The sequence below is a fragment of the Arachis hypogaea genome, chromosome 1 (assembly GCF_003086295.3).
Source record: "Arachis hypogaea cultivar Tifrunner chromosome 1, arahy.Tifrunner.gnm2.J5K5, whole genome shotgun sequence".
NCBI lineage: Eukaryota > Viridiplantae > Streptophyta > Magnoliopsida > Fabales > Fabaceae > Arachis > Arachis hypogaea.
Window position 1 is genome coordinate 76,234,017 of NC_092036.1, and position 10,685 is coordinate 76,244,701.

The 10,685-nt window shown below is 39.5% G+C and overlaps 1 non-coding gene across 1 annotated transcript; it reads left to right on the plus strand.

Moving 5' to 3' along the window:
* Nucleotides 1–9,334: 9,334 nt before the first annotated feature.
* On the plus strand, nucleotides 9,335–9,442 carry LOC112712230 (small nucleolar RNA R71). Its single transcript, XR_003157728.1, has one exon. It is a non-coding gene; the product is annotated as a small nucleolar RNA R71 (small nucleolar RNA).
* The last annotated feature ends 1,243 nt before the right edge of the window (nucleotides 9,443–10,685 follow it).

Consider the following 10,685-nt stretch of genomic DNA (forward strand, 5'->3'; position numbering starts at 1 on the left):
TTTCCTTTGTTATTTTATGTTTTCTGTAGGTTGATGATCATGAGAAGTCACAAAATCAATTGAAAAAGCAAAAACAGAAAGAAAAACAGCACACCCTGGAGGAGACTTAGCTGGCGTTTAAACGCCAGTGAGGCTAGCAGATGGGCGTTTAACGCCCAGTCTGGCACCATTCTGGGCGTTTAACGCCAGAAAGGGGCACCAGACTGGCGTTAAACGCCAGTAAAGGGCAAGAAGATGGCGTTAAACGCCAGAAATGGGCACCAGCCTGGCGTTTAACGCCAGAATTGGCACAAAGAGCAATTTTGCTCGCCACTTGGTGCAGGGATGACTTTTCCTTGACACCTCAGGATCTGTGGACCCCACAGGATCCCCACCTACCCCACCACTCTCTCTCTTCTTCACCCATTCACCAATCACCTCAACACCTCTTCCCTAAAAACCCTTCACCTATCAAATCCCATCTTTCTCTTCACTACTCACATCCATCCTTCATAAAACCCCACCTACCCCACCATTCAAATTTAAACCACTTTCCCTCCCAAACCCACCCTCCCATAACTGAACCATAACCCTCCCCCCACCCCTATATAAACCCATCTTCACTCCTTCATTTTCACACAACCTAAACACTCTTTCTCTCCCTTTGGCCGAACCACAAGGCCATCTCCATCTCCTCTATTTCTTCTTCTTCTACTCTCTTCTTTCTTCTTTTGCTCGAGGACCAGCAATCCTTTTAAGTTTGGTGTGGTAAAAGCATTGCTTTTTGTTTTTCCATAACCATTTATGGCATCCAAGGCCGGAGAAACCTCTAGAAAGTGGAAAGGGAAGGCAAAAGCTTTCACCTCTGAGTCATGGGAGATGGAGAGATTCATCTCAAGGGTGCATCAAGACCACTTCTATGAAGTTGTGGCCTTGAAGAAGGTGATCCCCGAGGTCCCTTTTAAACTCAAAAAGAGTGAATATCCGGAGATCCGACATGAGATCCGAAGAAGAGGTTGGGAAGTTCTTACCAACCCCATTCAACAAGTCGGAATCTTAATGGTTCAAGAGTTCTATGCAAATGCATGGATCACCAAGAACCATGATCAAAGTGTGAACCCAGACCCAAAGAATTGGCTTACTATGGTTCGGGGGAAATACTTGGATTTTAGTCCAGAAAATGTAAGGTTGGCATTCAACTTGCCCATGATGCAAGGAGATGAACATCCTTACACTAGAAGGGTCAACGTTGATCAAAGGTTGGACGAAGTCCTCACAGTCATTTGTGAAGAGGGCGCCCAATGGAAGAGAGATTCAAGAGGGAAGCCGGTTCAACTAAGAAGGCATGACCTCAAGCCCGTGGCTAGAGGATGGTTGGAGTTTATCCAACGCTCAATCATTCCCACTAGCAACCGGTCCGAAGTTACTATAGACCGGGCTATCATGATTCATAGCATCATGATTGGAGAAGAAATAGAAGTTCATGGGGTTATATCCCAAGAACTCTATAAGGTGGCGGACAAGTCCTCTACCTTGGCAAGGTTAGCCTTTCCTCATCTCATTTGTCACCTCTGTTATTCAGTTGGAGTTGACATAGAGGGAGACATCCCCATTGATGAGGACAAGCCCATCACTAAGAAGAGGATGGAGCAAACAAGAGACCCCTCTCATCATCAAATCCCTGAGATGCCTCAAGGGATGCACTTTCCTCCACAAAACTATTGGGAGCAACTGAACACCTCCCTAGGAGAATTGAGTTCCAACATGGGACAACTAAGGGTGGAGCACCAAGAACATTCCATTCTCCTCCATGAAATTAGAGAAGATCAAAGAATCATGAGAGAGGAGCAACAAAGACAAGGAAGAGACATTGAGGAGCTCAAGCACTCCATAGGATCTTCAAGAGGAAGAACAAGCCGCCATCACTAAGGTGGACCCGTTCTTTAATTTCCTTGTTCTTTATTTTTCTGTTTTTCGAAAATTATGCTTATGTTTATCTATATTTGTGTCTTGTGATCATTAATGTCTTAGTGTCTATGCCTTAAAGTTATGAATGTCCTATGAATCCATCACCTTCTTGAATGAAAAATGTTCTTAATTGAAAAAGAGAAGAATTGCATGAATTTTGAATTTTATAACAGTTTAATTATTTTGATGTGGTGGCAATACTTTTGTTTTCTGAATGTATGCTTAAACAGTGCATATGTCTTTTGAATTTGTGGTTCATGAATGTTGGCTCTTGAAAGAATGATGAAAAAGGAGACATGTTACTGAGGATCTGAAAAATCATAAAAATGATTCTTGAAGCAAGAAAAAGCAGTGAATACAAAAAAAAAGAGAAAAAAAAAGAAGGAGAAAAATGAAAAAAAAGAGAAAAGAAAAAAAATAATAAAGTTGTGATCCAAGGCAAAAAGAGTGTGCTTAAGAACCCTGGACACCTCTAATTGGGGACTCTAGCAAAGCTGAGTCACAATCTGAAAAGGTTCACCCAATTATGTGTCTGTGGCATGTATGTATCCGGTGGTAATACTGGAAGACAGAGTGCTTTGGGCCACGGCCAAGACTCAATAAGTAGCTGTGTTCAAGAATCATCATACTTAACTAGGAGAATCAATGACACTATCTGGATTCTGAGTTCCTAAAGAAGCCAATCATTCTGAATTTCAAAGGATAGAGTGAGATGCCAAAACTATTCAGAGGCAAAAAGCTAAAAGCCCCGCTCATCTAATTAATACTGATCTTCATAGATATTTTTGGAATTCATTGCATATTCTCTTCTTTTTATCTTATTTGATTTTCAGTTGCTTGAGGACAAGCAACAATTTAAGTTTGGTGTTGTGATGAGCGGATAATTTATACGCTTTTTGGCATTGTTTTTAGTATGTTTTTAGTATGATCTAGTTAGTTTTTAGTATATTTTTATTAGTTTTTAGTTAAAATTCACTTTTCTGGACTTTACTATGAGTTTGTGTGTTTTTCTGTGATTTCAGGTATTTTTTTGCTGAAATTGAGGGACCTGAGCAAAAATCTGATTCAGAGACTAAAAAGGACTGCAGATGCTGTTGGATTCTGACCTCCCTGCACTCGAGGTGGATTTGCTGGAGCTACAGAAGCCCAATTGGCACGCTCTCAATGGCGTTGGAAAGTAGACATCCTGGGCATTCCAGCAATATATGATAGTCCATACTTTGCCCAAGATTTGATGGCCCAAACCGGCGTTCAAAATCACCATCAGAATTCCCAGCGTTAAACGCCGGAACTGGCACAAGGATGGGAGTTAAACGCCCAAACTGGCACCAAAGCTGGCGTTTAACTCCAAGAAGAGTCTCTACACGAAAATACTTCAATGCTCAGCCCAAGCACACACCAAGTGGGCCCGGAAGTGGATTTTTATGTCTTTTACTGATCTCTGTAAACCCTAAGCTACTAGTTCTCTATATATAAGACCTTTTACTATTGTATTTTCATCTGAGGATCATTGTTCGATCTTAGGATCATCTTTGGACGTCTAGTTCTTAGATCATTGGGAGGCTGGCCTCACGGCCATGCCTAGACCTTGTTCTTATGTATTTTCAACGGTGGAGTTTCTACACACCATAGATTAAGGTGTGGAGCTCTGCTGTACCTCGAGTATTAATGCAATTACTATTGTTCTTCTATTCAATTCCGCTTGTTCTTGTTCCAAGATATCACTTGTTCTTCAACTTGATGAATGTGATGATCCGTGACACTCATCATCATTCTCACCTATGAACGTGTGCCTGACAACCACCTCCGTTCTACCTTAGATTGGGTGGGTATCTCTTGGATTCTTTAACCGGAATCTTCGTGGTATAAGCTAGAATTGATGGCGGCATTCAAGAGAATCCGGAAGGTCTAAACCTTGTCTGTGGTATTCTAAGTAGGATTCAATGATTGAATGACTGTGACGAGCTTCAAACTCCTAAAGGCTGGGCGTTAGTGACAGACGCAAAAGAATCGCTGGATTCTATTCCAACCTGATTGAGAACCGACAGATGGATAGCCGTGCCGTGACAGGGTGCGTTAAACATTTCCACTGAGAGGATGGGAGGTAGCCACTGACAACGGTGAAACCCTTGCATACAGCTTGCCATGGAAAGGAGTAAGAAGGATTGGATGAAGACAGTAGGAAAGCAGAGAGACGGAAGGGACCAAGCATCTTCATACGCTTATTTGAAATTCCTACCAATGAATTACATAAGTATCTCTATCTTTATCTTTATGTTTTATTCATCATTCATAACCATTTGAGTTTGCCTGACTAAGATTTACAAGGTGACCATAGCTTGCTTCATACCAACAATCTCTGTGGGATCGACCCTTACTCGCGTAAGGTTTATTACTTGGACGACCCAGTACACTTGCTGGTTAGTTGTGCGAAGTTGTGTTTATGCCATGGTATTGAACACCAAGTTTTTGGGTTCATCACCAAGGATTATTTGAGTTGTGAAAAGTATTGATCACAATTTCGTCCACCAGGTAGTAATTGCATTAAAACTCGAGGTACAGCAGAGCTCCACACCCTTAATCTATGGTGTGTAGAAACTCCATCGTTGAAAATACATAATTGATCAGGGTCCAGGCAAGGCCGAATGGCTAGCCCCCAAAGTCTAAGACTAAACGTCCAACGATATGGTCAAAGGACAAAAACCCAGATATATAATACAATAGTAAAATGTCCTATTTATACTAGACTAGCTACTAGGGTTTACAGAAATAAGTAATTGATGCAGAAATCCACTTCTGGGGCCCACTTGGTGCGTGCTTGGGCTGAGCTTGAGATTTACACGTGCAGAGGCTTCTTTTGGAGTTAAACGCCAAGTTGTAACGTGTTTTTGGCATTTAACTCTGGTTTGTGACGTGTTTCTGGCGTTTGACTCCAGAATGCAGCATGGAACTGGCGTTGAATGCTAGTTTGCGTCATCTAAGCTCGAACAAAGTATGAAAAATTATATATTTATGGAAAGCTCTGGATGTCTACTTTCCAACGCTTTTGAGAGTGCGCCATTTTGGAGTTCTGTAGCTCCAGAAAATTCATTTCGAGTGTAGAGAGGTCAGAATCCAACAACATCAGCAGTCCTTTATCAGTCTGAATTAGATTTTTGCTCAGGTCCCTCAATTTCATCCAGAAAATACTTGAAATCATGGAAAAATACACAAACTCATAGTCAAGTCTAGAAATGTGAATTTATCATAAAACTAATAAAAACATCCCTAAAAGTAGCTAGATCCTTCTAAAAACTGCCTAAAAACAATGCCAAAAAGCGTATAAATTATCCGCTCATCACAACACCAAACTTAAATTGTTGCTTGTCCCCAAGAAAATGAAAATCAAATAGGATAAAAAGAAGAGAATATACTATAAATCCCAAAATATCAATGAATATTAGTTCTAATTAGATGAGCGGGACTTGTAGCTTTTTGCTTCCGAACCGTTTTGGCATCTCACTTTATCCTTTGAAGTTTAGAATGATTGGCATCTATAGGAACTTAGAATTTCAGATAGTGCTATTGATTCTCCTAGTTAAGTATGTTGATTCTTGAACACAGCTACTTTTATGAGTCTTGGTCGTGGCCCTAAGCACTTTGTTTTCCAGTATTATCACCGGATACATAAATGCCACAGACACATGACTGGGTGAACCTTTTCAGATTGTGACTCAGCTTTGCTAAAGTCCCCAGTTAGAGGTGTCTAGAGCTCTTAAGCACACTCTTTTTTGCTTTGGATCACGACTTTAACCATTCAGTCTCAAGCTTTTCACTTGGACCTGTATGCCACAAGCACATAGTTAGGGACACCTTGATTTAGCCGCTTAGGTCTGGATTTTATTTCCTTGGGCCCTCCTATCCATTGATGCTCAAAGCCTTAGATCCTTTTTACCCTTGCCTTTTGGTTTTAAGCGCTATTGGCTTTTTTTGCTTTCTTTTTCTTTTTTCTTTTATATTTTTTTCTTTCTAAATTTTTTTCGCTATTTTTTTCGCAAGCTTTTGCTTTTTTACTACTTTTTATTGATCAAGAATTAATTTCATGATTTTTTATATTGTCAATAACATTTCTCTTTGTTCATCATTCTTTCAAGAGCCAACAATTTTAAAATTCATAAACAACAAGATAAAAAATTTGCACTGTTCAAGCATTCATTCAAAAAATAAAAAGTATTATCACCACGTCAATATAATTAAACTAATTTCAAGGATGAATTCGAAACTTATGTACTTCTTGTTCTTTTGTATTAAAAACATTTTTCATTTAAGAGAGGTGAAGGATTCATGGAATTCTTCATAGCCTTAAGACATAGACACTAGACACTAATGATCATGTAATAAAGACACAAACATAGACAAACATATAGCATAAAATAAAAAAATAGAGAGATAAGAACAAGGAAGTTAAGGAATGAGTCCACCTTAGTGAGGGTGGTGCCTTCTTCTTGAAGAACCAAAGGTGCTCTTGAGCTCCTCTATGTCTCTTCCTTGCCTCTGTTGCTTGATCCCTAGTAATTTTGGTGCTCCTATCCTTAGTTGCTCCCAATAATTGTGTGGAGGAAAATGTATCCCCTAAGGTATCTCAAGGATTTCTTGATGAGGGAATTCCTTATGCTCTTTGTTGAGGTCCATGAGTGGGCTCTCTTGATGTGTAGTCAAATGCTCTACTACTGAGCTATGGACCCTTGAGATGAATCTCTCCATCTCCCATGACTCAGAGGTAGAAGCAATTGCCTTCCCTTTCATCTTTCTTGAACTTTCTCTGGCCTTAGGTGCCATTAATGGTTATGGAAAAACAAAAAAGCGATGCTTTTACCACACCAAACTTAGAATGTTGCTCGCCCTTGAGCAAAAGAAGAGAGAATAGAAGAAGAAGAAGAAGATACGGAGGAGAGGGAGAGAGGTGTGGGTTCGGCCATGTAAGGTGGGTTTGGGTGGGGAAGAGATTTTGAATTTGAAGGTGGGTGGGGTGTTTGGGGAATAGTGGATGGATGTGAGTGGTGAAGGGGTAATTGGGAAGAGAGATTGAGGTGATTGGTGAAAAAAGTTTAGGGAAGAGTGTTTTTGGATTGTGTGAAAAAGAGAGAGGGTGAGTTGAGGTAGGTGGGGATCCTGTGGGTGATCCTGTGGGATCCACAGATCCTGATGTGTCAAGGATTTCTCATCCCTGCACCAATTAGGCGTGTAAAACGCCCTCTGCAAGCAATCCTGGCATTTAACTCCAGATTGATGCTTATTTCTGGCGTTAAACGCCAGTTCTATGCTTGTTTTGGGCGTTCAACGCTAGTCTGTAGCATGTTTCCGGCGTTGAACGCCAGGTTGGTGCTTGTTTCTGGCATTTAATGCCAGCTTTCCTCAGGGTGTAATCCTGGCATTTAAACATCATATTGTTGCTTGTTTCTGGCGTTCAACGCCAGATTCATGCTCTGTTCTGGCGTTGAACGCCAGCCAGATGCTCCTTACTGGCGTTAAATGCCAGTAAGCCCTTCTTCCAGGGTGTGCTATTTCTTCTGCTATTTTTGATTCTGTTTTTAATTTTAGTATTTGTTTTGTGACTCCACATGATCATGAACCTAATAAAACATAAAAGAACAATAAAATAAAAATAAAATTAGATAAATAAAAATTGGGTTGCCTCCCAATAAGCGCTCCGTTAATGTCACTAGCTTGACAGTGTGCTCTCTGGAGCTTCAGAGGTGATCAGGTCAATGTTGTGGACTCCCAACAACAAACTTAGAGTTTAAATGTGGGGGTTCAACACCAAACTTAGAGTTTGGTTGTGGGGGCTCTGTTTGACTCTGTATTGAGAGAAGCTTATCGTGCCTCTTTTCCATGTTTATAGAAGGATCACCTTGGGCCTTAAACACAAGGTAGTCCCCATTCAATTGAAGGACTAATTCTCCTCTGTTAACATCTATCACAGCTCCTGCTGTGGTTAGGAAAGGTCTTCCAAGGATGATGTATTCATCCTCCAGTCTTCCTAGTCTCTAAGATTATAAAAGCAGCAGGGATGTAAAGGCCTTTAACCTTCACTAACACGTCCTCTACTAATCCATAAGCTTGTCTTTGTGACCTGTCTGCCATCTCTAATGAGAATGTGGTAGGCTGTACCTCAATGATCCCCAGCTTTTCCATTACAGAGAGTGGCATAAGATTTATCCCTGACCCAGGTCACACAGAGCCTTCTCAAAGGTCATGGTGCCTATGGTACAGGATATTAAGAATTTATCAGGATCTTGTTTCTTTTGAGGTAGAGTTTGCTGAACCCATGTATCTAGTTCACTAATGAGCAAGGGAGGTTTATCTTCCCAAGTCTCATTACCAAATAACTTGGCATTCAGCTTCATGATAGCTCCCAAATATTGAGCAACTTGCTCTCCAGTTACCTCTTCATCCTCTTCAGAGGAAGAATAGTTTTCAGAGCTCATGAATGGTAGGAGGAGGTTTAATGGAATTTCTATGGTCTCTATATGAGCCTCAAATTCCTTTAGGTCCTTAATAGGGCACTCCTTCTTACCTGGGAGACATCCCATGAGGTCTTCCTCATTGGGATTCACGTCCTCCCCTTCCTCTCTAGGTTCGGCCATTTTGATTATGTTAATGGCTTTGCACTCTCTTTTCGGATTCTCTTCAGTATTGCTTGGGAGAGTACTAGGAGGAATTTCAGTGATTTTCTTACTCAGCTGGCCCACTTGTGCCTCCAAATTTCTAATGGAGGACCTTTTTTCACTCATGAAACTTAAAGTGGCCTTAGATAGATCAGAGACTATATTTGCTAAGCTAGAGGAGCTCTGCTCAGAATTCTCTATCTGTTGCTGAGAAGATGATGGAAAAGGCTTGCTATTGCTGGGCCTGTTTCTTCCACCATTATTAAAGCCTTATTGAGGCTTTTATTGATCATTCCATGAGAAATTTGGATGATTTCTCCATGATGAATTATAGGTGTTTCCATAGGTTTCACCCATGTAATTTACCTCTGCCATTGCAGGGTTCTCAGGATCATAAGCTCCTTCTTCAGAAGATGCCTCTTTAGTACTATTGGATGCATTTTGCCATCCATTCAGACTTTGAGAAATCATGTTGATTTGCTGAGTCAACATTTTGTTCTAAACCAATATGGCATTCAGAGCATCAATCTCAAGAACTCCCTTCCTCTGAAGCATCCCATTTTTCACAGAATTCCTCTCAGAAGTGTACATGAATTGATTATTTGCAACCATATCAATAAGTTCTTGAGCTTCCGCAGGCATTTTCTTTAGGTGAATGGATCCACCTGTAAATGGTCCAGTGACATCTTAGAGAACTCAGATAGACCATAATAGAATATATCCAGAATGGTCCACTCTGAAAGCATGTCAGAAGGACACCTTTTGGTCATCTGCTTGTATCTTTCCCAAACTTCATAGAGGGATTCACCATTTTTTTGTTTGAAGGTCTGAACATCCTCTCTAAGCTTGCTCAGCTTTTGAGGAGGAAAGAACTTAGCCAAGAAGGCTGTGACCAACTTATCCCAAGAGTCCAAGCTATCTTTAGGTTGTGAGTCCAACCATGTTCTAGCTTTGTCTCTTACAACAAAAGGGAAAAGCATGAGCCTGTAGACTTCAGGATCTACTCCATTAGTCTTAATAGTATCACAGATCTACAAGAACTCAGTTAAAAACTGGTAGGGATCTTCTGATGAAAGTCCATGAAACTTGCAGTTCTGTTGCATTAGAGCAACTAGTTGAGGTTTCAGCTCAAAATTATTTGCTCCAATGGCAGGGATTGAGATGCTTCTTCCATCAAACTTAGAAGTGGGTGTAGTATAATCACCAAGCATCCTCCTTGCATTATTATTTTCGGTTGCCATCTCCTCTTCCTTTTCGAAAATTTCTGTAAGGTTGTCTCTGGATTGTTGTAATTTAGCTTCTCTTAGTTTCCTCTTCAGAGTCCTTTCAGGTTCAGGATCTGCTTCAACAAGAATATGCTTGTCCTTGCTCCTGCTCATATGAAAAATAAGGGAATAGAAAATAATAATAGGGATCCTCTTTACCACAGTAGAGAGATTCCTTTATGTTAGTAGAAGTAGAAAAGAATAGAAGAAGGAAAAGGTGAGAATCCAAACACAGGGGGGAGGAGTAGGTTCGAATTCTTGAGATGAAGAGAAGTGTTAGTAAATAAATAATTAAATAGAAGGAGAAGAGAGAAAGAGAAGTTTTCGAAAATTAATTTTGAAAAAGGGTTAGTGATTTTCAAAAATTAAGAGAAGAATTAAAATTACAATTAAAATTTTAAACAGCTAATTAATTAAAAGAATTTTGAAAAAGAGGGAGATGATTTTCAAAAATTAGAGAGAGAAAAGTAGTTAGGTGGTTTTGAAAAAGATAAGAAACAAACAAAAAGTTAGTTGAAAAAGATTTGAAAATCAATTTTGAAAAGATAAGAAGTTAGAAAAGATATTTCGAAATCAAATTTTTGAAAAAGATAAAAAGATATGATGGAAAATATATTTTGAAAAAGATTTGATTTTTAAAATTAAAATTAATTACTTGACTAACAAGAAACTAAAAGATATGATTCTAGAATTTAAAGATTGAACCTTTCTTAACAACAAAGTAACAAACTTCAAATTTTTGAATCAATCACATTAATTGTTAGTAAAGTTTCGAAAATTATGAAATAAAATTAAGAAAAAGATTTTGAAAATAAATTTTTAAAAA